Source organism: Spermophilus citellus (genome assembly GCF_964194105.1).
Source record: "Spermophilus citellus genome assembly, chromosome: 1".
NCBI classification, from domain to species: domain Eukaryota; kingdom Metazoa; phylum Chordata; class Mammalia; order Rodentia; family Sciuridae; genus Spermophilus; species Spermophilus citellus.
In genome coordinates this window covers 9,342,151-9,369,817 of record NC_138182.1, presented here as the reverse complement: position 1 = coordinate 9,369,817, position 27,667 = coordinate 9,342,151, and the positions used below count along the sequence as shown (strand labels likewise).

The 27,667-nt window shown below is 38.6% G+C and overlaps 1 pseudogene across 1 annotated transcript; it reads left to right on the top strand.

Annotated features, from left to right (window-relative positions):
* Window positions 1–18,151: 18,151 nt before the first annotated feature.
* Window positions 18,152–23,131, top strand: LOC308652607 (ribonuclease P protein subunit p38-like; annotated as a pseudogene). Its single transcript has 2 exons — window positions 18,152–18,319; window positions 22,299–23,131. The product of its transcript is annotated as a ribonuclease P protein subunit p38-like (transcript).
* The last annotated feature ends 4,536 nt before the right edge of the window (window positions 23,132–27,667 follow it).

Genomic DNA, 27,667 nt, shown 5'->3' with positions numbered 1-27,667 from the left:
AAGTTTTCTGTAATTATTTCATTCAGCAGGTTACTCATTCCCTTGGTTTGAATCTCTGTACCTTCCTCTATCCTGATGACTTGTAAGTTTGGTTTCTTCATGTTATCCCATAACTCTTGGATGTTTTTCTCATGATTTTTTACCAGCCTTTCTGAGTTGGCTAGACTCTTTTCAAGATGATATATTTTGTCTTCATTATCTGATGTTCTGGCTTCTACTTGCTCCTCTCTGTTAGTGATACTCTCAGTTGAGTTTTTAATTTGGTTTATCGTTTCCTTCATTTCTAGAATTATTGTTTGATATTTTTATAATCTCCATCTCCTGATAAAGATGCTTAACTTCTTCTTTTATCTGTTTATGTAATTCATTTTCAATGTGTTCTTTCACTGTTTGGATTTGCTGTCTCGTATCCTCTTTAAGGTTCCATTCTATCTGTCTAAGATATTCCTTGAGTTCTTTATATGAGCATTTTTCTGGTGACTCTAGGTCCTCCTGAATATTTAGGCTGTCCTTCATTGTTTGTACTCCTTTTCTTTCTTGCTTTTTTATGCTGCTTATGTTACTTCTTGTTCTGTTTGACTGCTGAGTTACTGTTTACTCTTATAAATTTATTTGATGCTTGGGAGGAAAGATATTAGAAGGGAAGGGAAGAAGTCACTAAAGAGAATGAGAGTAGGCAGGTAGAATTCAAGGAAGGGGGAATAAGAAAATTGAAAAGAAATGAAAAGACAAAAGAAAAAAATAGAAAATAAAGAAAGAAAAAAATTTAAAAAAAATAATAATGATAATAAAAAAAATGAAAATTAAAATTAAAAAAAATAATAATAAAAACATTTAAAAAATTTAAAACATTTTAAAAAGTTAAAGAACAACAAAAAAATAAAAATGAAAGAAAAAACCCAAATTAAAATAAAAAAAAAATAATAATAAATGCAGTCATAGAGTTCGATTAACTTCTCTTCCAGTAGGTGGAGCTGTGCCCACTGGGCCAAGCTTCTCCTCTCAATAGGTGGGAACCAATCACTGTGCAGCAGCTCTTCCTCCCAGACTGGGCGGGTCTCCAATCCTGAGTGTCTAGGGCCTTCTCTTCTGTTGCCTCGAGCCAGGCCCCGCTCACCTGTGATGCTTACCACAATACTGGCTACACGCCAGGTCTGCTGCTCCTGGGAGCCCTGTTTTCATGAACGCCTGGGCACACTCTCCCTGTTTGCCTCCCTCAGACCCTAAGTTTGTAGAGCTTGGGGCTGAGAACCCCCAGCGAATTTGCTTGCCCTCCAGTAGCCACGCCCCCGGTAGCTGGTGCAAGAGACCTCAGTTGTCAGCACTGGTGGGAGCGGTAGCCGGGAGTTCCGCGCCTTGAGTCCTGAGCCACTCCTGATTCCCTCGGTCTGGCTATCGTGCTCACAGGAGAGCTGGGAGGGGCCCTTACAGGAGAGCTGGGAGGGGCCCTTAAGGTTTCCCCACTGTGTGGAGAGGGATGGCTAGGGGATTACACACCTGTCACCGCTGGTTTCAATGAAGTTATCTCCTCCTCCCGTGACATCAGTTCTCTGCCATGGTGGTATCCCATGCAAATGGTGACCGTTCCTTCCCTTTGCCGGGTGACCAATGCAATGGGTGGGTCCTGACTGTTTCTCCCAAGCTCCGTTTCAATCGTGTGGCCACTGCCTATGAAGGCTCGGTTGGCTTTTACCTCTGTAAGTTTAGAAGAGCTGACCAGTTATTTCAGCGGGATCATTAGTGCTGAGTCACGAGAAGCAGGCGAACTGGAGCTTGAATGCAGCTGATCCAGGCTCGGTGTGTGTTCTGAGAGGCCCAAATTGTTGGCCCCAGATCCACGTCAGCTCAGCATTGCCTAGTGATCCTGAGCAGAAAAAAAAAAAACAAAAAACAAGCAAAAAAAAAACCCTCTAGTGGCCATTTGTAAGTCTTCTTGAAGAAGTGTTTAGTTAGGTCTTTTGCTCAGGCTATTTGTTTTCTTGTTGCTGAGTTGAATTCCTTATATATGTTGGCTATTAACCCCTTATCAGAGTAAGGTTTGCAAGCATTTCCTCCCATTTGTATCTTGTCTCTTCACTCCATTGTTTCATTTGCTGTGCAGAAGCCTTTTAGTTTGATGCAATTCCGTTGGTTCATTTTTGCTTTTGTTTCTTGTGCTTTCAGGGTCATATCCAAAAAAAAAAAAACTTTGTCAATACCTATGTCATGAAGTTTTTCTCCCTGTATTTTATCCTACTAGCTTTAGAGTTTCTGGTCTTAAAGTCTTGAATTCATTTTGAGTTGATTTTTTGCATATGGTGTGAGATAAGGGCTCAATTTCATCCTTCTGTATGTAGATATCCAATTTCTCAGCACTGTTGAAATGACGATTCTTTAATCATTGTGAATTTTTGGCAACTTTGTCAAAGGTCAGTTGATAATAAATGTGTGGATTTATTTCTGGCCTCTCTCTTCCACTGGTTTATGTTTGTTTTTATTGCAGTATCATGCAGTTTTGTTTATTACAGTTTTTCAGTTATTTTTAAGATCAGATAGTGTGATATTGTTGCTTATAGGTTTAAAACTTTTTAATATCTAAGACTTTATATTCATTATTACTTGTAGTGTTATTTAAGATATTTAAACATATATTCTTAGTGGGTGATCCTATACTGAAAGAAAAAGATGATTAAGATTTTTGTCAGATGCTGCTAGTTTCTCCAATATTTATTTTCCCTTGATGGAAAAAAAAAACCTTTATGTTGTGTCATGAGGCCAACTAAACCTCTCTTCCCAGGCTCCCTTGCAGAGAAAGGTCAGTAATATGTAAGTGGTAGCAGAGGTTTGTAAGGTATTTACTACACTGACAGACACACTCTTTTTGTTCTATCTTCTTTCTTCTTCTTGGAACATGAATATAAAGTCTAGAGCCCCATCTGTCATGCAGTAGAAACCTTAAGGAGGCAGACCCAGGTGCAGAGTAAGAAGAAGGCTCCTGGCTCTCTGATACCAAGTCAGCCATGAACTGATCACAAATGTCTGCAAGGGGAGTTCTGGAAAACATTGTGGGGTCACTGTTATTTTAGATACCTGAAATTGGCAATAAAATACAATTCCTAACTTTTATAATAGCCTCATTTGTTTGGTTTTTTTTGCAATTAATGTATTTGTTCTATATAGTTATATCTGGCAGTAGAAGGTATTGTGACATATCATACATACATGTATAACCTCCCATTTCCGTGCTTGTACATGATGTGGAGTTGCACTGGTTGTGCACTCATATATAAGCATAGGAAAGTTCTGTCCAATAAATTCTACTGTTTTTCCTATATCCAACCTTCCTCCCTGCCCTTAATTCACCTTGTCTAATCCTCTGAACTTCTATTCTCCACCTCATCTTATTGTGTGTTAGCATCTGCATATCAGAGAGAACATTCAGCCTTTGGTTTTTTGGGATTATCTTATTTCACTTAGCATGATCGTCTCCAGTTACATCCATTTACTGGCAAATGCCATAATTTCATTTTTCTTTAAGGCTGAATAATATCACATTGTGTATATACACCACATTTTCTTTATCCATTTACCTGTTGAAGGGCACCTAGGTTGGTTCCATAGCTTAGCTATTGTGAATTGAGCTGCTATAAACATTCATGTGGCCACATCACTGAAGTATGTTGATTTTAAGTCTTTTGGATATATGCCGAGGAGTGAGAAAACTGGGTCAAATGGTGGTTCCATCCCAAGTTTTCTGAGGAATCTTCATAGTGCTTTCCAGAGTGATTGCACCAATTTGTAGTCCCACCAGCAATATATGAGTGTATCTTTTCCCCACATCCTAACCAATAATTATTGCTGTTTGTATCCTTGATTATTGCCATTCTGAATGGAGTGAGATGAAATTACAGTGTAGTTTTACATTGCATTTCTCTAATTTCTAGAGATGTTGAACAATTTTTCATATATTTGTTGACCATTTGTATTTCTTCTGTGAAGTGTCTGTTTTGTTTCTTTTCCCATTTATTGATTGGGTTATTGTTAAGTTTTTTCAAGTTCTTTATATATTCTGAAGATTAACACTGTACCTGAGGTTCAGGTGGCAAATACTTCTCCCATTCTATAGGCTCTCTCTTCACATTCTTGATTGTTTCCTTTGCTGTGAAGAAGCTTTTTAGTTTGATGCCATCCCATTTATTGATTCTTGATTTTACTTCTTACACTTTAGGAGTCACATTAAGGAATTCAGTTCCTATGCCTACATGATAGAGATTTCAGCCTACTCCTTCTAGTAGGCACAGTGTCTCTGTTCTACAGTGTCTAAGTCCTTGATCCACTTTGATTTGAGTTTTGTGCATGGTGAGATAGGGCTTTAACTTCATTTTGCTATATATAGGTTTTCAGTTTCCCCAGCACCATTTGTTGAAGAGGCTATTTTTTTCTCCAATGTATATTTATGGCAGCTTTGTCTAGTATGAAATAACTGTATTTTTTGTGGGTTTGTCTCTGTATCTTCTATGCTTTGTTTGTTTTCAAATTTTTATTTTTAACATTTAAATAAATGCCAAATTAATGATTTCTAACAGTATAAGCAATGTATTTCAATGAAAGAAGAATCCAGGACACATCAATGGGTAAAAGTAAAAAATACAACTAGAAACTATCACCACTATAGTATTTACTAAGAATAACACTTCTCAAACTGGCATTTAAATTTTCTTTAAAATATAATAAAGCCTCTCAGATTCTGTTTTCTTGTTGGATTACATAGCTTTGACTATATTGGGGGTTATTTATATTTTTGGAAAGGTTTTTAAATAAACATACACACAAATTATTTATATATATAGTTGGGGACCACAAATCAAGTCAAGATGGCGCCTGGCAGTTTGCCAGGAGGAGTAGTTTGTGAGGCAACGCCACTGAGTCATTAAGTTGGTGGAGATTCCTTATTGGCTGACTGCTGTATCTAGATGATGCTAATTGAGTCAAGCTGTGTGTAATCAGTTAGATATATATACCTCTGGTGTTCCACAATAAAGCAGCTCCCGCTACCTTGGGTGCCCACTATCTTGAGTTCCCGCTCAGTTCCCGCTGAGTTTCCCTGCAACCTTCACAAGTTGCTTGTCACCTCCCGGTTATTTTGCCCAGCCAGACTGCAGCAAATGGTGGCCCGTATGGGGAGCTCCAGGACGCTTGGGAGTAAGTGACAAGGTAAGCTGCTCGCCCCTGAGGATACGGTGAGAGGATGTGTGACCATTTCAAGAAACAGTGTGTTCTTGTTTCATTTTGTTTCGTCTTTGTTTCATTTTTAAGCTGCCTGTCCCTAGAAATAAATGGGACGGGAGAAAAGCTGATCGCCCCTGAAGAAGAGATAGGGCAAGAGGACGGATGGACATTTCAAGAAAATAGAAAAATTGATACAATGTGTTTTTTTCCGTTTTTGTTTCGTTTTGTTTCGGGTTTTTTTGTGTTATCTTAGTGGGTTGTGTTATCTTTGTTATGGAAATATGGGATCAGAAGTTAGTAAGAATCAAACCGAAAGGGTGTTAAGTAAATTGCTAAAGAAAGGAGGTACCCCAATAAAACCAAGAGCAGTTAGAGCATACATTGATACGATACAAAAATGTAGCCCATGGTTCTTTAAGGAAGGGTTGTTAAATATATCACAATGGGACCATCATGGTGAAGATCTAAAAAAGATAGAATGAACCATACGCTGAGATTGTGTATAGGCTTATACAAACAGCAAGCAGAGTCTTTGGGGATGTAGAACAAGTGATGCCATTAATAAAAAAACTAGCCTACGAACAAGCCAATAGATGCTGTAGAGAGGCCATTAGACCTTGGAAATGTAAAGACTTAAATGCATACATTAAATTGTGTAGAGATATTTATGAACCAGTGGTACAGGGGCAAGTCTTGGCAGCTGCAGTACAACAGGCTTTAGGTGCCAGGCCAAAAACATGTTATAATTGTGGTCAAGCAGGACATTTTAGAAGGAATTGCCCCATAGGAGGAGAGTTTAAAACAAGTAACAAAACTGGGTATGATCAAAAAAGAAAAATACCAGGTGTTTGCCCACGATGTCGTAGAGGAAAACATTGGGCTTATGAATGCCATTCTCAGACTACTGTAGAGGGTACTCTGTTGCCAAAAAACGGACAAGGGGGCCCGATTCCCCGGGGCCCACGACTACAAATATATGGGGCATTGAAGGAACCCAGCAACACCATCAGGGTAGTGCCCAGGACACATTATCCATTAACTCCCTTAGCAAACAAACCAGAGGAAGCGCAGGATTGATCATCTGCGCCTCCACCAGACCAGTACTAACTCCAGAGATGGGAGTTCAAATCATTCCCACGGGGGTAAAAGGACTTATTCCCCAAGGAACAGTAGGCTTATTATTGGGACACAGTTCTTCTACACTAAAAGGACTTATGATAAGTCCTGGGGTAATTGATCCCGATTACAAAGGTGAGATAAAAATTATAGCTACTTCTCCAAGGGGTATCTCAGTAATTTCACCAGGAGATAGGATTGCACAGTTATTAATACTACAGCTCACATGACAAATTTTTTAGTCATACCGTAAAAGAGGTTCCAAAGGATTTGGCTCCACAGGTATAGATTGGGCTATGCTTTCTTTAAATTTAGATTCTCACCCTATGTTAAAGTTAACTGTTCAAGGACATGATTTTAATGGACTGCTAGACACAGGTGCAGATCTTAGCATCATCTCTCGTCAAGAATGGCCAAAAGACTGGCCTTTACAACAAGCCACTCAAAAGCTTTGAGGCCTAGGAGTGGAGACTAATCCCCATAGAAGTGTGATGGTATTAAAATGGAAGGATCCTGAAGGATGTGAAGGAACTATACAACCATATGTATTGGATCATCTTCCTATAAATTTATGGGGACAAGATGTTTTAGGTCAACTGGGATTAACATTAACAATAACATTCCACATATCAATCCAAATGTGCTCCCTATTATGGCTGGACAAGGTTTTAGGAAAGGAAAAGGATTAGGAGAACAAGGACAAGGTATAGCGGCACCAATACAAATAGATCAAAAAGCAGATACACATGAATTGGGTTTTCAGAAGGGGTCACTGAGACAATAAAAATTACTTGGAAATCAGAAAGGCCAGTATGGGTTCTTCAGTGGCCCCTGACTAAAGAAAAGATATAAGCAGCCCATGACCTGGTCAATCAACAATTAGCAGAGGGACATATACAACCTTCTGTATCTCCCCATAATACTCCCATTTTTGTTATTAAAAAAGAAATCTGGCAAATGGAGATTATTACAGGATTTAAGAGCTATTAATTACGAGATGGTTATCATGGGACCTGCTCAATCTGGGATTCCTCAATTGTCTGCTTTGCCAAAAACCTGGTATGTTTTAGTTATAGATATTAAAGATTGTTTTTTTTTTCCATTCCAATTCATCCTGAGGATAGTCCACGTTTTGCATTTACTGTCCCTGAGCTGAATCATGAAGGTTCTGATCAGAGATATGAATGGAAAGTACTCCCTCAAGGGATGGCAAACAGCCCTACTATGTGTCAAATTTATGTTGACAAAGCAATCCAGCTACTTAGAAATCAAAATCCTGAACTACAAGTATTTCATTATATGGACGATGTATTATTAGCAAACAAAGATAAAAATACAATGCTAGAATGTTATGCCACACTTACAAACTTATTAAAAAATTATAATCTAGAGATAGCAATAGATAAAGTACAATTAAATTTTCCAATTAATTATTTAGGAGTTCTATTATCCTCGACCATGGTCCGTCCACCAAAAATTCAAATACGAGTAGATCAACTTAAAACACTTAACAACTTTCAAATATTATTAGGAGACATAAATTGGATAAGGCCTTATCTAGGCATACCAACAGGAGAGTTGGGACCTTTATTTGATATCCTAAAAAGTCCATCAGATCCAAATTCACCCCGCATGTTAATGCCTGAAGCAAGAAAGACATTAAAACTCATTGAAACATATATGGAAAATATGCATCTGGATAGAATTGATATAAGTTTGCCTTTATTATTTATTGTACTACTAACAAAAAATATTCCTACAGGAGTATTTTGGCAAGAAGGTCCATTATTATGGATACATTTATCTTATTCTCCTAATACTATTCTTATTAAGTATCCTGAGTGTGTAGGACAATTAATACTCAAAGGAATAAAAGCAGCAAAGAGAGTGTTTGGAATTTCTCCTAATAAAATTATTACTCCATATACTATGGATCAAATTGATGAGTTAGCTAATGAGTTAAATACTTGGGCAATAATCATATGCAAATCTATTTGTTCATTTGATAACCATTTACCATCTAATCCTTTGTTGTCTTTTTGGTCCTCGCATCCTGTAGTTTTTCCAAAAATGACAAGAAAAACACCTATCATGAATGCTCCAATAATATTTACTGATGGGTCAAATAATGGTACAGCAGCAGTAGTTACCCCTGATCAAACTTGTACATTTTTAGTACCCAAACAATCAGCTCAAAAGGTAAAGCTTAATGCACTATTACAAGCTTTTGTGATGTTTAAAGATTCTGTATTTAATTTATTTTCTGACAGTCAATATATAGTTAATGCTATAATATCCCTTGAAGATGCTGGTAGGATTTCCCCTTCCTCTACTGTTTTCTCTTTGTTTTCCACTATACAAAGTCTAATCTGGGACAAAAAAGATCCATTCTTCATAGGACATATCAGGGCACATACAGGATTGCCTGGAGCCCTTAGTTTGGGCAATGATTTAGCAGATAAAACTACACATGACATACATGTTTTTTTCAATACTAAAAGAAGCTACAAATTTTCACAAATCCTTCCATGTCAATGCTAATACTTTACAAAAGCGTTTTAAAATAACTAAGGAACAAGCTAGACATATAATAAAACAATGTCAAAATTGTGTGACCTTTTTACCACAAGTTAATCTTGGAATCAATCCTAGAGGACTGATATCTAATCATATATGGCAAATGAATGTCACACATTTGCCAGAATTTGGAAAATTAAAATATTTGCATGTTACAGTTGATACTTCTTCTGGATATTTGATGGGCTCCCTTCATACCGGAGAAAAAAACTAAAGATGTTATATCTCATTGTTTACAAAATTTTGCCACTGTGAGCATTCCAAAACAGTTAAAAACAGATAATGGCCTTGGCTATACTTCTACTTCTTTCAAGCAATTTTGCTCATCATTTGGCATTACTCATATAACAGGAATCCCATATAATACACAGGGACAAGGCATAGTTGAAAGAGCTCATCAAACTATTAAAACATACTTACTAAAAAAAAAGAGGGAATTGGGAAGGGATATATATCCCCCAAATATAAACTTAACATAACCCTTTTTACTCTAAACTTTTTAAAATTGGATTTATCAGGGCTTAGTGCTGCGGAAAGGCACATGTGTCCAAAAAATGTACATAAGCCCAAGGTACTTTGGAAGGATATTCTAACAGGACAATGGAAAAGTCCTGACCCAGTGATTGTCTGGAGTCGGGGGTCTGTTTGTGTGTTTCCACAGGGAGAATAGCAGCCGATTTGGATTCCAGAGAGACTAACTAAAGCGATTTCTACAGACCACAAAGAAGATGATTTGGCTCAAATCCATAACAGCTGATATCCAGAACTCCAGTTTAGCTATCCTTACATCTGCGACAATGTTTCTCCCACACCTGGAGGCTAATGAATAATGAGCACCATTAAGTCCTATTTCAAATGTAAAAAACCTTGAGGCTTGCTTGTGGGAATACCTTCAGACCCATATGCAAGTTACAGGAAGAAGGATGGGATATCAAAAGAAGAGTCAAACCCAGGTGGTAGCCAGGATTCTTTTTCAATGTTATTTTTTGAGCTCATACAGACTTAGGTTAATGTTTTTCTGATCAGTTCTATTTTTTGATCAACTGTGGAGTTTTTAAACATCGCAATGGAGATTTTGCCTGTGAAAAGCTACAAGGCCTTTACTATTGTGTTATGTGTGCACACTTGTGTTATGTGTTGTATGTCTGTATGTGCGTATGTCCATATGTCATATACATGATATGAAAATTGGCAGATATATGAGGAGCGCTCATGAAAATTTTTTAAAAAATGGATCCAAATATCTTTTATTCACGTGATTTAAACAGCTCAATTTAAATTGGGTAATGAAAGTAAAGATGTCTTTAAAATTAAGCTTACAAGTTTTTCTAGGTGTTCAAAAAAATGTTGATGTCTATGAAATAATCTACCTAAATTCAGAAATTTACAAGGATTGTTTTAAAATGTGAACAAAAATGGAGGTTAACAGATCTGTTTGTTTACTTTCACATTTCCCTTTCATTATATCTAATAATTCTATTCAGGATAATGTACTAAAATATTCAGAAAATTGTTTTCTTAGTGCCTGCTGGAACGCTACACAATTTTCTTTAGCCATCATTGCCAGAATTCCTACCTTCATCCCAGTGCCAGTGAAGACAAAAATAGACTTCGGAATTACAGCTACCATCATCACAGCTGTTGCTGTTTCTGCTGCTGGTGGTGCTGCAGCTTCTGCGATAGCTATCACACAAACTGTATAAACTGCTGCATAAATAAATAATGTAACTCAACAAGTGGCACAAGCTTTACAAACACAAAACATTATTGATGGTCATCTTAGAAATGGAATTCTGATGCTCAACCAAAGAGTTGATTTGCTTCGAGAAGGAATGGACATATTGGTGGATTCCTCTGCTTTAAGCTGCTTACAGATCTTGCCTGGACTATGTATCACTTATATGGATTATTAACTGATCTATTGATACAACAAATTGTAATAGTACCAGGGTATATTTGCTGACAGTGTCATTGGTGGTACAATTTTTCTAAGGGCTTCTTACTTGGAGCCATCAATTGGCTTGGTATCGTGGCATTTTGTATCCTCCTCCTTCTGCTTGTGGCAGGTTGTTTATGGTGTCTGTGTAAAAACCACTATGGTTGTTATCCACAAGTATGGCTAAAAATGTTGGGCCGGTAGTCAAAGACAGGTAAGATCCAATTACAATGGTACCAACCTAAGCCATGAGGCTGACGATTTGAGGTCAGACCATCCAATGATGGGTAAGGACCATATGTATGGAACAACCTAAAATAGGCACTGTCCCTAAACTACATACTTGTTGTTTAATAAAACAAAAGGGGGGAGATGTTGGGGACCGCAAATCAAGTCAAGATGGCGCCTGGCAGTTTGCCAGGAGGAGTAGTTTGTGAGGCAACTCCACCAAGTTATTAAGTTGGTGGGGATTCCTTATTGGCTGACTGCTGTATCTAGATGATGCTAATTGAGTCAACCTGTGTGTAATCAGTTAGGTATATATATATACCTCTGCTGTTCCACAATAAAGCGGCTCCCGCTACCTTGGGTGCCCACTATCTTGAGTTCCCACTCAGTTCCCGCTGAGTTTCCCCGCAATAAAGCAGTTCCCGCTTCAACCTTCACAAGTTGCTTGTCACCTCCCAGTTATTTTGCCCAGCCGGACTGTGGCAATATATACTATAGTTTGATATATATATATGTGTGTGTGTACGTACATTGTGGAATGGTTAAACCATGCTATTTAACATGTGTATTATTTCACATATTTTTTTCTGTGATAAGCACACCTAAAATCTACTCTCTTTGCAATTTCATTATAGAAAACATGTTCATTAACTAGTCACCATGAAGTATGATACGAACTTATTCTTCCTGTCTAACTGAAATCCTGTGTACTTCACCAACTTCTTCTCCCATATCCCTTCCCCTCAGCCTCTGGGAACCATCAGCTCATCATCTAAAAAGTTCAAACTAATACATTATTCTTTAATCAGTAAATTTGCCAACTTTTAACCATTTTAGATAATGTCTACATTAGTAATGCTAGTTATTGCTAAAGTGTTAGTGAAGTCACGTGGAAATCTTTAAATATAGCAATAAAGCTCTGACAAACATACGAGATGATATTAAACCTCTTGCCTGCCTGCTTTATATGCCTTTTTAACTACAAATTCATTTTAAATTATCATTGGCCCTTCTTACAGAGATAAGAAACTTATTTTGATGAATAAATGTGAACTTAAATTTGAGAATAAACAATAGCCTATGTGTCTGCAGTCTGCCACAAGAATTACGTAAAGAACCTCATCAAGACAGGTATTAAGTGCAAAGATCATAAGCAATTTGAGGATTTGGTTCTTGCCTTTAAAGTGTCCTCTAGATGGAAATCAAAGAGATCTGTAAAATCGTGGTCCTGCCTGTTTCTCAAGGTTTCTAGGAGGGGGTTTTGCACATTGTAGATGCCTTACACACTTACGCATGTTTTCAAGGCAATTCAGGAAAACAGGCATGACATGACACAGAGTTTATCACAAGTTGATAGAAATATGGGGAATTAATCTTCTTTTGGTTTTGGTTTATTAAAAACAAACTCATTTTTAGGAGGAATGTATGCAAGGGGAAGAATGCATTAAACGAAGGAAACACAACTTCATTCTTTTGCTTTTGATTTTTTTTTATTTTGGTAGCAATTATTCAACCCAGGAGAGCTTAACCACTGAATTACATCCCCAGCCCATTTGCTTTTGCTTTGGGTAATCATCTTTTCATTGGCTGAAGAGTTATTTAACAATTGAAACCCCACAGTTTCCTTATCTAATGACCAAGGTTAAGAAATACAAGGTCAAGATGAATAGACAACATGCTGTCCCTAATGCCCAGCTTTGCAGAGGAATAGTATTGTGTTCAAATGTCTGCTTCACAGCTTGCTCTGATGACCTCCAAGGAGTCACTTAACCTTGCCAAGTCATTCTCTGCATATCTAGAAATGGGACAAACAGAACATCTGTGACTCTCCCACAGATCCTTAAGAACCAGTCAAAAGACCTCAATAGGAAGCATTAGGGGCCAAGGCCTTTAAAAGGTTCAAATGATCTGGTTATCAAAATATCCAATTAAAGCAATGACAAGGTTTTATTTTAGATTAATAGGACAAAAAGAAATTAGAAAGCTGGATAATCCCACTGTGGCTGAGATGAGTATTTAGGGAAGCTTAGGCTGCTGCAGGGCCCTGGCCCGATTCCGGGCAGCCATTCTGGGGAACAGTGGGTTTGCCTCCATCAGAACACTTATGCTGCTGCTCAATTGCCTGGTGAGAAATCCCAGATACGTATCTGACAGGAATTCCCACCCTCAGGTCTTTGAAAGGCTTGCATTAGGGTGGGCACTGCTCTGCCACCCTTGGGGAGTGGCATGGTAAACTGAGGCACATAATGCAGCATTAGCCAACTGTTAGAAGTAATCCACTCGTGCACACAGAACAACACATAAGGATTTTTAAAACAGTGTTGCGTGAATAAAGAAGTAAAATGAGACAAGCAAATCATGCACATGGCTGGGCGCAGTGATACATGCTTGTAATCCTAGCAGTTCAGGAGGCTGATGCAGGAGTATCACGAGTTCAAAACCAGCCTCAGCAAAACCTGGGTGCTAAGCAACTCAGTGAGACCCTATCTGTAAATAAAATACAAAATAGAGCTGGGGTGTGGATCAGTGATCCCAAGTTCGATCCCCAGTTAAAAAAAAAGTCACCCACACATCAGTTAGAATGAAGGCAGGCATAACAGCAGCACACATTTTGCAGTAGCACATCTGTGCAAATAAATATATGCACTACACATTAGAATTACATCTCATGGTGCTGGGATATAAGCAAGAGAGAAAGGGAAAGAAAAGAAGGGAAGACTTTGTTCTTGGATGAGACAAGTGACAATAATAATATGCTATTAATAGTAGCACATTTGAGCTCCAAGTCGGGAAAAGCACTGTGATTATGCAATACTATTTTATAAAGTAAATGCAGCCATATATGAAAAACACTTAGTGTAATGTGTAGCACAAAGTAAATGCTAGAAGAATGAACATTAGCTCATGTCTCCCTTTTTCTGAAAATTAAAAAATAGTCAAATAAAATACACATGAAGTCAGAAACAGGGCTGTCACTTATGCATTCTACAAACATTACCAAGACACTTACTTTTTTGAGCTTCTAGGATCTCGTATTTACAAAGGTGGTTAGACTCACTGTAAGGCATGGTTATTGCAAGAATTATTAGATAATAAATGTAAAATGTCTATGTTCGTGTTTTATGTTCCTCTCCCTTCACTCTAATGAGACCTATGGTGTTGGCATGATCTGTAGAGTGTGGCACTACCTCTCCCAACTCCTGGTTTCAAGAGGCTGCCTTTACCCTGTGCTGCCACAGTTGTTCTTCCCAGAACAGTCATGAGACACTGAGTTCCCTCTGTTCAAAACTACAGAAAATCCCTACGCCTTTGGGGATGATCATTTCATCTGACCCTTTCTTCATCTTATTCAGTTGTGTTGTACCTTTCTAAAGGAGATCCGCACAACCAAAAGCAAGCAAACATGCTAATCCCTGCTATTGACTGTATTTTTACCTGTTTTTCTCTGAGTTCTATTTTCTTTATGTTGTCTTTTATTTGTGTGATTTTTTTTTTTTGTCTTTTAGCACATTCCAACCAGCATCTTCAAGGGTAGCCTGCAGGAACTGGTTTACCATGTCTAATTCAAACATTCATTCTGCAACAAAATCAATTGAACAAGCACCAAAGGACAAGTGTGGACAAGGGCTGGCTTGTGAAGGTGATCTCCAGCCAGAAGGTGGCACTATTGCAAAGCCAATGCTGACCAAAGAAACTGGTTTTGATCTAAGTTTTCTAGAATTTGATCAGACGCACGTACATGCACACGCACAAACAAAATAGATGTTGGATCAAAGGTTATATGGATGAAAGAACCAACAAATGTATATTTCTATTGATGGTAATTACAGTGAAATTATAATGTAAAAATGAACATGTATTTTAAAAGTTTGCTATCATGACCGCATGCTTCCCCATAAAATTTTTTAGTAGCAGCTGTATTTCTCACTGAGTAGAACTACTTAACTTTCCTTCATGTAAAAAATCTTACAATTAATTTCACTGGTGAGATTTGCTGATTGACTTTTGTCCTAAGCATCTTGCCAGTTGATTAAATATTCCAGAAGAGGCATTTAAGTTTCTACCCTGCAGCAGAATCCAATTTGTCACTGGATTACTGTGATGTATGGCTGAACTTCTGCTTTACATTGTTAACCAATTTGCAAATATAAGTGGGACACATTAATTTTCCTACCACTTCTTTCCACATATCAGTTTTCTTTTAGGGATCAAAAAAAAAATATCTTAAAGGGTCATTTTGAACTGCTGCTCAAAATTTTGTTTTTTGAATTAAATTGAAATTCTTATCAGTCTGTATGTCACTTTACTTATTCTTTCCAAAGTCTTTCTTAACTAGCCTAACTGTTCACTATACCTGAATTATAAGCAGACTGCATGGTTTTCCACTCCAGTAACCCCTTCCAATCTCAAGTATATGACATGAGTAGGTGGAACTGACATTTATTGAGCATCTACTACACACCTGGTTTATATTGTGAGGGAGGCACAGTAATCACTTCTTTAAAACAAATTAAGTAATTTAACCAAAGTACCACCGCCAGTCGGCAACAGGCAGAATTTGCATTGGGCGTTCCTGGATTTGGGATATTCCAGTCCATCATATCTGTGCATTCTGCCCATTCTTTCTTTGTACTGGTTTGTAGGCCAAGAATTACTAATAACTAGATGACCCAAATAAAATTAGAGAGTGTGGAAAAAATGAAAAGGATAGAATTTAATTCAGACTATGATGCCTGTACAGTAGATGCATGCAGGAGTTTTTCAGCCAGAAATTCCGTGGAGCAAACAACCAGTCTGGGATCCAAAGGTTGGAGAAGGAAGGCTTCAGTTTGGTCTTAGTCTCTTTATAAAGGTCATCCTCATGGTTGAGACAAAAGAAAGGAAACTAATCAGCCTGGCTGAGCAGTGTATTTAGTTCCTGCCCCCAAATTCCTCACATGGTATGACACCATCCATGAAACTAGGAGTTTCTTAAGAAAAGGGACATTCTTGCTCCCTGCTGTGTCTATAGGATCATTTGGCACACAGTAGATGGGCTATGAACATTTGTTGAATGATCTTATACTCCAAAAACTCTAAAGGAGATGTTTAGGATGCTGTACAACTGCAGTGATGACAGAGAAAATTGAGGATCTGAGCTTCCTTTCCAATCTTATTAATAATAACTGTTTATTGAGCACTTACTATATACCAAGTACTATCTTAGTGCTTTATGTTCAGCATTTTATTTAGGGTAGGGCATTTCCTATGGACTACTAGATTCCCTGCTAGAGGAGAGTAATGATGACGATATGGATTCATTCAGTCTTGGTCAGCTCTAAAAGTCAAACAAGTGTGGTACTGCACACTCCTCCAGCTCTGAAACTGCTGCCATTGCAAAATTCACCTCTCTTTGACATATGTAACAATTTCTACTTTCTACCAGAGCACAAACCTTCCTATCTTCAAAACTGGATTCAGTCATCCCTTCTCCAAGTGAATATACCTAACTCCAGTAATTACTATTTCTCCACTATTTAATAAGGGAACAAATGAAAATCTTACAATTTCTACATTGTATCTATTTATTTTAACTCAAACTTTGTTCTATAGAATGAACTTTGGTGACCTGAGCCCTTATCTCTTCCTCCAGTAGTCAATGATTTGCTTGTTTGTGCTGGGCACCTTCACGAAGGAGCTTGCAGCAACAAGTGTGTAAAATGAACAAGCACGAGAAAGAATTTTTAAAAATGCAAGTGTCAAAAGGCAATACAAGAGAGAATAGAATACAAAATGAAGTCAATTTTAAGTAATTTGGAAAGGAAGGACATACTTAAGATATTTGAGCAGGGGATGAAGGAAGTGAGGAAGAAAGTAGTGGGAACCCTGGAGGAGAACATTCCAGGCCCCAAGGAATACACTTAGTCAGTGCAGCACAGTGGCTGTGCTAGGGCTGCAGCAGAGTAAAGTTAGATGCTAGTGGTCAGTGGTAGGGGAAGGGGCAGAGGCACACTCAAACGCTCCTAAGCACGTCATCTTTATTTGAACAATGTGAGCAGCTTTCAGAAAGTTGCAGCAGGTAAGCAACAGAATTTGAATTGCTTTGCAACAGGATCATTCTGGCTTCTGTGTGATGATAAAAAAGTGGGCAAAGACTAACTCAGGGAGGTCAGCCAGGAGGTGCAGTAGATCCCACTACTGTTCATGAAAATCTCATGGTTGTCCCAAGGGAAGAGGATACAAGTGACTCTCGTTATTCATGGGTTCCATATTTGCAAGTTTACCCACTCCCTAAAATTTACTTGTGACTTCAAATCATTACTCCAGGTAAAGAAAAATTCAAGTTGCCCAATAGACAAGTTTCTCAATGAGGTCAACCAAGGGAACACTATCATCTTGTCTCAGTTTTCATAAGATTAACAGGTGTCCTTTGGGAATTGTGGTCACTGATGTGGATTTTTTGGGGGAGGGAGGTTTGCATTTTTGTGTGCTTTCTTTGGTAATTTTGATGTTAAAATGCCCACACTCCTCATTATATGCTAAAGTGCTATCTGGTGTTCTCAAACACAAGATGATAATGCACCTTGTAGAGAAAATACTCTCATTAGATAAGCTTCATTCAGGCACAAGTGTTAGTGCTGTTGGCCATGAAGTCAATGTTAATGAATCAACAATAGGGCAATCCCAGAAAAAAAGATGAGGGAATTTGTTAATTTGTATGTAAAATCAATCCAGAAAGTAATAAAGTTAACATGTACAGTGTGTGATATGAAAAAGAGGCCAAAATGGCAGATCAATGAAATAACTGTTGGTTAAAAGACACAGTATACAGTATTGTTTTGAGGCAGAAAGCAAAAAAAAAAAAAAAAAAATCATGTTAATGTTACCCAGTGTGAGGACAACGGTCAACCTTCTCAGCTAGCCCTGGCTGGCTGGCTTGCTTGTTGCAAAAGGCCATAGGGCAGGACAATTGTTCAGCCTGTGGGTGGGGCAAGTCTGCAGATCAGGAGACAGAGGAAGACTTTATAAAAGTTAGCTAGCGGTCCTGGAGAGGCCACTCACACAGAGCGACATGCTGGAAGCACCTGGGTTGGCAAGGATTGGCCTATGGAGCTGCCATCCAGCGTGTTGGCCTCCAAAGTGCCCAGTGGGGCTGATCAGGACAACATGACTGGGCAGCCCACCATCATTCCTCCTGCATGTCATTCTCCATTGCTGCCTGTCCATCAACCATCCCGAGAAGCAGGAAATGTGGACCGCACTTTCTCTGCCCAGGTTCCAGGACAGTCTGAGGAAAGATGGAGGATGTGAGGGGCCTTCACACTTCACCTCATCCCTTCTACCTATCGCAATATACAAAGCAACCACACCTGGATTCTTCCAAACAACTTTTAATTTCTCAGTGTCTTCCTTAGTCCTATGGAACAAAAAGCTGCCATTGGATACATCCCAGGATAATGGTTGCTTTCATTTCTATTTCCCCAATATAAAAATAGAGATAAGAATATCTACTGAGAATTTTTTTTAAAAAAGTGTTGTGTGAAAGAAAGTTTTTTAAAAAAACATGAGATTTGTATGAAACACAAATTGGTGTGAATATACTTTGTATACAACCAGATATAAAAAAGTGTGCTCTATATGTGCAATAGGAATTTTAATGCATTCTGCTGTCATATATTTTAAAAAAAACCCATGAGACTGACTTGTTTTACAAAGATGTTGGCAAATAGTGTTTTAGCTAATAAAAACATTGTGACCACAAACATATAGCAAACTGATCCTGTACTTCCTAACTTTGGAGCCAAGGTTTAATATTTGCTGATCTAGTGTTTGTTGTGACCTTACAGATCGTAACTTCTATGAAGAGCAAGAATCAACTCTGCATTCCTGTCATGTTGAACTCAGCATGCCCATGCTTTGATCATGGAAGTGGAAGCAGAAGGAACATATTTTGAGTCCAGGTGAAGCTTTCAAAGCCATCATATCATCCAACATGCCCCTTTTTTCTCTTGGCCACAAGGTCAGTGGTCATGTACTTGTCTACAGCTGATCCACAAGCCAGGGCCTGAACATAAGATGTCAAGGAACAATGCAATGATTACTGTGCCAGAAAAGATGGAGGGCTGTGAAGCACTGAGATCTAGGAGGTCACTTGGACTATAGGTCGACCTCGCCTATCCTGAGAAAGGAGGATCCTCTCCAACCCAGACAACACACCAACTGGCTTGGATTAAGAAGGTTGCTGTGGAGGTGATGAGAAGCAATCAGATTCTGGGTATTTTGAAGACTGAGCCAACACATTTTGCTGATAGATTTAATGTAGGACCAGAGAGTGAGGAGACAAAATTTTTGGCCTTGAACAACTAGAAACATAACATTTCTGTTAACTGACAAGTGCTGAAAGAAGAGCAGACTGGAGAAGTTGCACAGTTAAGTTTGTAGCATGGAAAGTTTAAGATTCCCATCCAGTATATGTGAGTGGAGATACCAGACAAGCAGCTGGAGTTTCAGGAGGTCCAACTGGAGGTTCCAATTTTGGAATCTTCAGGAAGTCAATGTCACTTAAGGCCATGCAATAAAATATCATCATCCGGGGAGCTAAGTGTAGGTAGACTGAGTTCTATAGCAAGCAGACATCAGAAGGCAGAAGAAAAGGAGGAGCTAGTAGAGGACACTGAAGCAGGGGAACAGGTGGACAATCAGCAGAGCACTGTCCTGAAACCCAAAGAAAATCTTTTAAGAAGAAACATTCATTTTCCAGTTTTGGGGTGGGTGGAGTCTAATCCTAGGCTTCTGGAAAAGATTGGAGGGGGTTAATTGGAGACAACTGATGGCAGAAAATTGGCAGATCTTAAAATTGTGCCAGCTGGGAAGGGAGCCATGTTCCCAGGGTCCAGAGTCTGTATCACACGGCAGAGCAGAGAAGGATGGATTTGAAGCTGAAAGGCAATAAATTGATAACTGGCACACTACCCAATGGAATAAGAAGATCTTAAAGAAACTTTCCAGTTTTAATTTTCTCTACTAAAAAGCAATCTTAGGAATGAGTTCAGCACATAGTATGGTTGAGCTTAGCATTTCCCAAGCTTCCCTGATGGTAAGAATCACTGGGCTCTTTATTTAAAATATATATTGTAGACCTCCATGAGAGATTCAGAGTCAGTAGGTCTGAAAGAACACTGTATTATTATAAGAACACTTGGGTGATTAAGATCTTTGGACAAGATTTGAGACACTGGCTGAGGAAACTTTTTGCCCAGTATTTAAGTGATAACAGCTTCCTGATTTTAATATGTACACTGGGTATATATCTTATCTACCTCAAGGAAACAACTTTATAAGTTCTCTTTACTATGTCTAAACTGATTTAACAAAAAAACATTTCTTGCAAACTTAATAGTACTTTTTAAAAAATCACCAGTTTATCTGTATTTTTAAGTCTTGAGGTAGTGGAATGCTGATAATGACTGGTTTGGTTTATTGCATCTCTACCACGTAGTCTCCTTATAATAATAGTAATGATGTTTTGCCACTGTGGAAGGTATTGTTTCTCACTTGTCTCTTATAAAACCCTCAAATTTATAGTTGAGGAAACAGAGATCTTGTTAAAGGTCAATTAGTTAATTAGAAGCAGAACGAAACACAGAAGACAAGATCCTTTAACTTGTGACTGCCTGCCTTCCTACCATATTCTCTGCCTCTCTTGCTCAATTCAGGGTGCTTGGGGTCATCATTTGAATCAACTTATGATTGTAAACCTAAACCTAACTGGTTTTTCTGGCACCCCAAGTGTGGGAGATGATTAGGATTTATGAAATCCCACACAGGTGCTAGAAATGATTTCAGACAGGCAGGTCCTGGCCTGAGCCCATGGAGAGACCCAGTGCTCTCTGGGGTGCTTTGTGCAGTGAAGCCACAATAAGGCAGGAACTACACCTTGAACAATTCCTTCATTGTACTATTTAATGTTCATCATCAACATAGGAATTTATTATTAGAAAACTCGGAGAGAGTATGTTTTTGTTGATTAACACATGTCAGAAATTGGGGTGAAACAGAATAAATGCAGTGCTACAGTTGAGATCTTAATTTCCCCCCAAAGGCTGGATCCCCTTTACCTTGTGTGGTGTTACTGGGAGGTATGGCACCTTTAGGAGACAGGGCCTAGTGGGAGTCCTGAGGTCATGGGGATCTGCAGGGGATGGCGGGACCCAAGCCCTGTCTTCCTCTTCTCCTTTGCTTCCAGGCCATGAAGTAACTAGTGTGACTCTGCCAAATGCTCCTGCTATGATGTGCCACCATAACAACTAAAGCAATGTGTCCCACCAATAATCAGTGTTTGAAATCTTGAACCCATGAGCCAAACTAAACCTTTTCTCTTTATAAATTTGCTCTTTATAAACTTTTCCTGTCTATAAATTCATGCCTATAATCCCAACAGCTCAGCAGGCTGAGGCAGGAGGTTTACAAATTCAAGGCAAGTCTCAGCAACTTAGTGAGGCCCTAAGCAAATTATCCAGATCCTGTCTCAAAATAAAATATGTGGCTCAGGGGATGTGGCTCAGGTTAAGCACCTTGGGATTAAATCCCCAATACTGAAAAAATATTTTTACTCTCAGGTATTTGTTATAGTAAGGGAAAGCTGACAAAATGCCCTGTTACAGTTATTTTGTTTGTTTGTTTTTATACTGGGAATTGAATCCAGATGCACTTTACCACAGAGTTATATTCCCAGTCCTGTTCTTATTTTTTTTTTTATTTTGAGGAAAGCCTCACTAAATTGCTGACGTTGACTTCAAACTTGAGATCCTCCCGACTCAGCCTCCTCAGCTGCTAAAATACAGATATGCACCATTTGTGTTAAAACTCTTTTAAGTCAGAAAAAATTCCAAAGAAATTCAAGTTAGAGTGTTTTATATTAGGATACAAGGAGTCACATTTCAGTCCAAAAGCTGAGGCTCTGTGGCCTGGGCTTTTCTGCATAGAGCCATAGAGTAGACCTGGAAAAACAGAGGTTCTAAGACTTCACGAAACCCTGGAAATTTAGCTTCCAGGAAAATCACTCCAAGCCTCCACCATAAAGCATATACCTCTCTGCATCTTTCTATTTGCCTCTAACCAGGAGACTATGCCTAGTCAATCACCTACTGTGGAAACATAGGTGGCTTACAGCCTTTCTTCCTTTAAGGAGAGACCATAGATTGAATTTCTCTAAGGTGGGGAATGGAACACACATAAGCCACCCATTCACAAGACAAGACCTCTAGTCTTAAAGACATCATTGAACAACCCCTATGCTGTCTGTTGGAACACTCTGGAGAGGGAGGACATACACTTCATATTACAGACACTTGAGCAGAAGTTCAAATCTACTGGACTTTGAAAAATTGAAGATAATAAAAAAAATGGGAAAAGAACACCTTTTATAAAGAAGCACAGGGTAGAAAGATGAAGCCTAGATGTTGATACTAGTTAGAATTTGAAGAACAAAAAGGCAGAAGCTAACCAGCAAGTGTCAGGGTGGATGCCTGTGCGAGTCAGGAAGCAGCTTGCCGTCAGTGTTAATGAAGTCACCAGAGCCTTGGAAAGGCGGAAACTGCTCTTGGTTCTGGTGTGTAAGTCAGTCAAGTCTGTCAAGCCTGCCATCATCGCCTCACACTTGATTCAGTTAAGTGTAAACAGAATTGTTCTTGCCTGTCAGATTCCCAGTCTCAGTGAGACACTCCACCGTGTCATTGGCTTAAAATGTGTGCTAGCAGTGGGGTTCAAAAAAATAAAAAATAAAAAAAAAACACCACTGACTTTGTGGACAAAGTAAGAGCTATCATTCCCAGAGTGACCAGTTTAACTGTACCTTGGCTTCAAAACAGAATTGAAGATTCTTGAGACAATTTAGAGACTGAATCTTTGGGAAGCCAAGATAAAGAGACTTTGGAAACTTCATTTGAAGACTTCTCAAAGCACAAGAGAAAACTTAAAGGTCAGCAGGTCTCTGTAGCATTACAGCTTCTTAAAATAAAGAAACTGATTCCCAACCCTAATAAGATAAGGAAACCACCCAAAAGTAAAAATACTACTTCAAAATAATCTTGTATAAACTTTTCATTTCAAGCAATCTATAAAAGGACACCTCGTAAAGAAGCCTTGAAACAAAGTGAAATATACATATATATTGAAAAGACAATGATATATCCAAACAAATTAATAGTATCATGATTAAAAAACAAAGAATAATAATTCTGTGTACTAATATTAATCAGGAAATATTGAAAAGTCAAAAATATAGAAGAGAGAGCATACTATGCTTTTTCAATATACTATACTACCATTTGTGTGAAAAAGGGAATAGGAAAGATATAAATATGTGCATATTATAGATAGACAGGTAGATAGATAAGTATGCATATTTTTTATATACATAAGATCTTTCTGGAAGAATACACAATTTAAAGGAGTCTAAAAATTTTTACATTCTTCAAATTGAGATGTCTCTTGGGCATTCCTGTCTTCCTGTATTGCACTAGCAAGAATAATGCTGTTCTGTTTTCCTAACACATTTCTCATCTCACATATAAGAACACCAAAACAACAGAATTGGTAATAACCAAGTGGCATGAAAACTGGAAAGTTAAAATAAGTTAAGCAAACACACAAAGATTAACTTTGAGAACTTACTCTGAGTAGGAGGCAGCATGAGAAGTTAGTAAGCATTATGGAGCACTAATCTTTACCCAGGAAGGACACGGTGTACAGCTCAAGGCAATTCATGATGCACTTAGGTCCTAGGTGCACAGCTAGAAAGCTCTGACTCTCAGACAACCTGCCTTATTTGCTGTACTGTTTCACTATAAGGTAATTTGTGAGTATTTGCCCCTCACTGTCTGACTTGCAGTTCAGACAAGGATACTGACCACAGAAGGGGATACACTTCCTGTTGTAGATATGACATTATCAATGTTTCACTAGAGCGAAAACAAACAGAACATCAGTGAGGGTGTGGTAGTAATCAGGGCTGTTCAAATATCCTGCTTATTGTTCTTGCCACAGACTCCATATATGTATCTACCCAAAGTTCACATGTTGAATCCCAGTCCCCAGAGATGGCTTTTGAAGGTGGAAGGGACCTAGGTCATGATGAGATGGGAGTCCTCAGGAAAGAAATTAGTGCCTTGGAAAAGAGGCCTCAGAGACTTCCCTTGCCCTTCCCCCTTATTTTACTCAGTGAAAAAAGATGGCCATTTGTGAATCACAAAGCAGCCCCTCACAGGACTCTGAGTTTGCCCACAACTTGATCTTGGATTTCCCAGGTTCCATCCTGGAAGAAATAAAATAATGTATCTATAAGTCATCTGAGCACAAGAAGATTGACCATTCCTTTGCACATGGCCCCTTCTCTGTCCTGGTCTGTCCTGGAGAACATCTTTAAAATTCTCTTATATTAACTAACAATAGAGTACACCACTTTGAAATTGATTAAATTACTTCTCAATCTTTTGTGTAAGATCAAGAATAAATTGATTCAAGACTTTTTCTTCCTTCTGACTTTCAAAGAAATTTACACCATGGGAAACTATCACCATAATCTCGTTTTTCTGCTCCCTTAAACTTGGACTTGGCCAAAGGACTTGCTTTGGTCAACAGAATAAGAGCAGAAATAATTGAAACTCTAACAGCTAGTGCATGCTTCCCCACATTCTTGTTTCCCCTGCCACGGTGACCAGCTACAATGGGTAGTGCCTCCTCTTTCAACCTGCATCTAAGAGCAAAAATAAGCGGGAGCAGCATCCCATGTGCCCCTAGAGTAAAAATGTAGCACAAGTGAGAAATGTCATTTATATCACAGAAACTTGGCTTCTGTGCTGTCATGGCATAGCCTGGACTATCTTGATTGAGGCAGAGGTTTGAAGCAATTATTTACTGAGGAGGCAGTGAAGCCGCTGGAGAAGGCCACAGAGAGGGTCTTGTGCTCATGATGGAGTTAGTGTCTGGGCTGCACACAGAGAGAAGCCTAGTACTAAGCCCTCCTCCTGCTTGTCCTGGGGCATACCATCTGCCTTAAACAAATAATCAGATAATCACCTGCTACATTCTTTTTTAATGTCTTTAAATCTCCAGGCACTAATAACCTCTGGAAATAAAATTATTTTTCTGCCCAATTTCTACTGGTTCTGCAGAGAGAAGAGGTAAACCTTCCATCCCAGGGACAGCAGGTTGTGAGGGGAGGGGATAAAGAGCAGCTTTGGATCCAAAGAGAGGATGAATGGTGCAAGACTTTCACTGTGGTCTATGACTTGTTTACCTCCATTAAATACAGTCTTTAAAATTAAATACATCTGACCACTCCAAGTATTCATTTCTTTCCAAAGGCATCTAATTTTTTCTGCATGAAAAACACATACTTCTCCTACATATGTAACATTGGCTCTATTTCTTGTATGACCCTGGCCCTACTATGCTGAAAGAACACTGTCCCTTCTCTGTCCTGGGGCACATCTTTAAAATTCTCTTAGATTAACTGACAATAAAGTACACCATTTTGAAATTGATTTAATTGCTTCTCAATCTTTTGTCTAAGATCAAGGACAAAATTGATTCAAGATTTTTCTCTCTTTTCTGACTACAAAGAAATTTACACCATGGGAATCTGTCACTGTCACTGATGCAAGCAAGCTGAGGGTGCTGTTCCAGCTCCTGCAGCACTCAGTCCTCTATCCAGAAGTGGGGAGCCTGAGCCCTGAGCCACATGGCTGTAGGGCCCACCTGCACATCTAGCAGCTGATTGCTTATGACATGCTTCCTCCATTGGTGGATCTGCTAGACACCCCAGAAGGAGGGTCTGTTAGCCCAGAAGGAGGCTGTCTAGGTGGTGGCTAACATCACAATAGGTTCACTTTGGACTAACAGTTGTTCCAGCTTGTCCAATCTGGAGTCTTAGAGCCACTGGCAAAGCTGCTCACTATCCCGATGTTAAAATTGTTCTAGTATCCTCAATGTTCTCTCTTATATCACCAGATGGCAGAGAAACTGTTTGAGAAGGAAAACTTTGTTTTCAAATAGCAGAACTCAGTGGGATTAATAGAATTGAGGATTTACAATTTCATGAGAACCATCAGGTTGGTCAGACTGCTCTGAATATCCTCAAGAAACATTGCTAAGAAGATGATGGAACCATTTTACCAATCAAGGACCAAGACTGAATTCATAAAGTGCTTAAGAACAAAATAATAGACTTCTACAACCTCTAAGCCAATAACCAAACATCAAAGGATAACCTCTTTAAGAATCAGAAATCCTACATCTTATTATATCACAAATGTAAAACTTTAAAAACTTAAAAAAATGTTCAACACTAAATAAAAAGAAAAAAAGGCTCTCCATTATTACCCTTCCACACAAATTGAGGCCCAGAGAATTTTTTTGTCTAAAATCATAAGCCAAAACAACCAGGACTGAAGTTCAGGTTCCTAGTCTCCCAAAACCAGGTCTCCTGTTTCCCAACACTGATATCCTCAAGTGGCTAGACATGGGTGGCTATTGACCACTGCCTTGCCCTATCAGTCTGTGACCTCTACAACTTTAATTTTCCAGAATTTCTCTCCACTTTCCTTATAATCGTTCAGTTGTCTGACTTCCCATTTGTAAGCCCTCTCAGCTCATAGACTGTATCAGCTAGTTATACCTCAAGTCAGTATACTTGTTTACAAATATACTAGTGCCTAAAACCATAGATAGTACCTAACTCTAGATAATGCACTGATAACCAAGACTGCTATCAAGTAACTGTTATGAAGGTAAGATGTGCAGTCTAGATACACTGGATGAAGAGATGATTCATAGTCCAGGCATGATGAATCGAAATGACAAGAGATTCCATCTGGTTTCATCAAAAAGATGTGCAATTAAAAACTGAAGAGTTGTTAATTTCTAGATTTCTCCACTTATTATTTTTGGGCTGCAGCTCACTGTAGGTAACTGGAACCATGAAAAGTGAAACCATAGATAAGGGGAGACTACTGTATTCCGAAGACCAATTATTGGCTCAGAAACAGGGATAGTAAGTGGGGACCTCCGTGAAATTAGCTATTACCAGCTACTAGAACAAGCTATTTTGCTCAAAAGTGAGAGAATGTAGCAAATAAATTTTTAATGGTAGAAATGAAATCTAATTCATATCTGGCTTTGGAGTAAATGATTGCCACATAGGAAATGGGCAATTAAAATGTGCTGACACATACTAAGAATTTACTACTAGTAGTCTTCATTTTGATGTCTCCAGAGATGGATATCCCTGAAATCAAGGTTTTCCAGCCTTTCCTACATCACGATACTCATAGAAAATGAGAATATTTGTATGGCACACTGAAGAAAATGAGTGACCTCCTTAGCGCCTCTGGCAATCAATCTGGGAGGTCCATAGTCAAACTCTGAAGATTCCCCAGGACTGAGAGGATAAATCCAATCAGGAAGCTTTGCTTTAGACTACAGTGCGTTGAGACTTCTTAGGTATACTGTATACATTTATACATACATATGGGAATGTGTGTATATTTTATGTACAGAATTTTACTCTGGCTCCTCCACAAAGCAGATACCAAGACAGAATTAGACAAGCAAGGATTCTCT